This window comes from Dreissena polymorpha, chromosome 1 (assembly GCF_020536995.1).
Source record: "Dreissena polymorpha isolate Duluth1 chromosome 1, UMN_Dpol_1.0, whole genome shotgun sequence".
In the NCBI taxonomy this organism is placed as follows: Eukaryota; Metazoa; Mollusca; class Bivalvia; order Myida; family Dreissenidae; genus Dreissena; species Dreissena polymorpha.
In genome coordinates this window covers 162178960-162182085 of record NC_068355.1, presented here as the reverse complement: position 1 = coordinate 162182085, position 3126 = coordinate 162178960, and the positions used below count along the sequence as shown (strand labels likewise).

Genomic DNA, 3126 nt, shown 5'->3' with positions numbered 1-3126 from the left:
AACAACGATGAATTAACTAAATTAACTTTTTAAAAGTAACTGTTTGACTTCAAGCTATTTTGTTGTTTATTTTTTCTTATTATGTTTAGTGTATGTATGTGTTTACGTTTCGAAAGGTTGTTATCAGTGCCGTCACTGCAAACACAACAAAGTTAATACAGTCTACAAATGCAAAATAACGAACACGTTGAGTGACAATCAAGTATTTACGTCAAAACTATGATAATGTTTTCATACCCATATTGTTCATCATATATAAATTTTCTGTCAATCACATAAGACATTTAAATATGAGATGTTCGTGTCACGAAACTTTATTTGCATAGATGAAGAGGTTTAAAAGCAAGTCTCGACTACAATATATGCCCTTATGGCAAGAAACAGTAATGTTGAAATAGTAAATAATGAATTTATCACGGAATAAATGTTTTACTACGATGTGTTTTGTATATGTTTCCTTCTTATGACATGTTCTTCATCTTGTAGTGTTCAGTTGTTTTGATACCATATGTTATTTTCTTAACTTGGTCAAGCATCGCCCTCCACCCAAACATAAAATATCGTATAAAATAACTTGGTGTGTGTCATTGGATTTTCATGAAGACGTCTTACAAGAATTAAACGCATTTTGCGATAAATAAGTTTATGTAATAGTATCCAAACGTATGTCCACGCTATAACTCAGTATATGAGTACTTCTTTAATGTTATTTTCATTCTAAATCAATTAACAATATCCGGTAATGTTGCATATTCAACTTACTTCCATATTGAGCGATCGTAAAGATTTTCTTAGCGTTAAATACAAAGTGCAGCTCAGCAAAACGTATTTAGCAATAAAACGCATTGTATGATAAATTAGCTATTGTAATATTATCCAACCAAACTTATTTTCACGCTATATATAAGTATTAAATTACTATTTGAATGCAATTTGAAGACTTTTTGAAGCAAATCAATTGTCAATATATGGTTCTTTTACATTCAACTTACTTCCATATGGAGTGATCGTAAAGAAGATTTTTCTTAGGGTCCAGTACAAAGTTAAGCTCCATGTTTTCAAAGTCAGAAGACCCCTTCCAACTGCAGGGTTCTTGTCTAGATTGTGTGAACCATTTTCCAAGGTACTGAAAAAAACGATGCAATTTGGAAGGGAATATTTTTTGGAAAAAAAGATCCAACAAGTACACATGACAAGTTCATCTTTTTGCTTGAGTTTGTCAGTTTGAACATAACAAGTGGTATGCGGTCTAAAAGAGGCTGTACCAGTGATGTATTTTTATAAAAAGAGATTAAAAATGATATTGGACTCAATGGAAATCAAGGCCGGTTTTGCCAATAGGGAACAGTTTATTTCATCAAACGTAATTCACAAACACATACTAAAAACTAGAAATGGCGCGGCCGCGGCCGACGCGTATTCCCACGCCGCAGCTTTTGACCCAGGGGGCAGATCAAAATTCCAAATAGTGCACTGTCGCACATATGCTCATAGCTACCATGTGTTTAAGTTGCAATGGTCTAGTGCCCATAGTGTAGGAGGAGATAGTGGCCATAACGGACGGACGGACGGCAGAGATAACCACATGATCCCCCCGCTCCAATTTGGATCGTGGGGATAATAAATTAAAACATTTTAAAATTGTTTTTAATATTCAATCCGGAAATTATAAAAACTGTAGTGTAATGGATAGGGTGTCCGCCTAGCGAGAGGAGTTCACGGGTTCGATCCCCACCGAGGGAGCGTTCTTTAGATCTCTCCCAAAGACACCAAGTACTTGTTCTAGCACAGGAAACGGACTCGAGAGCGTTTCTAAGCTTTAGGCTTTCGATGCAATCGAGCTAAAATAAATGGGTTTAAACTAAATACGTCTGACATGGGTTCAATTAGTTATGAAAATTTTTTATCGGCATTTTAAATGTTTTTATTCAGAAACGCATTTATCGAACTGAATGTATCATGCAAGCTATTTCTCCAGCGTTATCGTCAGAAACGTCATGCATTTAATATACAATTAAGTTTTAACATGATTTAATCCTGTTAGTATAAACTTATTACGATAATACTTTACCGAATAAAATACGACGTCATCTACACCAATATTTTGACCGATTTGACTGTTTTGTTCTCTTTTTTCTTGTTAGTATTTGTATAATCGCTTTGATTTTTAATTTCATATACACCATTGAACGTATTACTTTTTGTATTTATTGTTACCGTTTAGTCTATTCAATATCATAAGTCATAACAGTCGAAAAGAAACGTACCCATTCCAGCTTGAACGGTACAACGGGCGCCGGTCTTTGCTTGATTCTATTCTGCCAGGTGTTAGATAGAGCACTTGAGTGACACACACAGAAAACTGCAACTACGACAAGGCCAAACATTCTGAAAAGAAGGGACAGTTAAATGACTTTCAAATATTGGAAAATGTTATTGTCATGGCATGCTCTTCCTTAAAAAACATATATATTTTATAATGACTAATTACTTTTTTTCTTTAAATCGTGTATTTTTCGATTCAACACTAAGATACAATCTAAATTATTCTACATTATGCCTGATTTAGGACTATTGATGAAAGCATACTTAAGACAGTCTGAAAAATCAGCATTTCACGTGTTGTGTGAGTGTGGATACGGCCGATTGTGTTTATTCCACAACTTATGAATTGTGTCGCGTTCCAAGAAAACTGGGCATAATGCATGTGCGTGAAGTGTCGTCCCAGATTAGCATGTGCCGTCCGCACAGGCTAATCAGGGACGACACTTTCCGCTTGTATGGTATTTGAAGTTTCAAGGAAATCCCTCCTAACCGATCATCAAGTAGGCGGAAAGTGTCGTCCCTGATTAGCCTATGCGAACTGCACAGGCTAATCTGGGACGACACTTTACGCACATGCATTATGCCCAGTTTTCTCAGAACGCGACTCAATTGTATGCTGAGATCGCTTAGTCTTTGCAGTATGCAGGGTAATTATAGTGTAAAGCGTTATTTGTGAATTAGTTTTAATGTCAGCAGTTTTAAAACACTATTTAAAGGAGGGTGGCAATCAATCTGAAATAGTGGTCAATAAATAGACATTATACCCATAGAGAAGTATAATCAGCAAGTTCAAATTATAAG

General features: G+C 35.3%; 1 long non-coding RNA gene across 1 annotated transcript; it reads right to left on the bottom strand.

The window, feature by feature from the left end:
* Nucleotides 1–992: 992 nt before the first annotated feature.
* LOC127858714 (uncharacterized) lies at nt 993–2367 on the bottom strand. The gene is made up of 2 exons (XR_008039027.1): nt 2268–2367; nt 993–1126 (listed from the first exon to the last, which is right to left on the bottom strand). It is a non-coding gene; the product is annotated as an uncharacterized LOC127858714 (long non-coding RNA).
* Nucleotides 2368–3126: the final 759 nt, after the last annotated feature.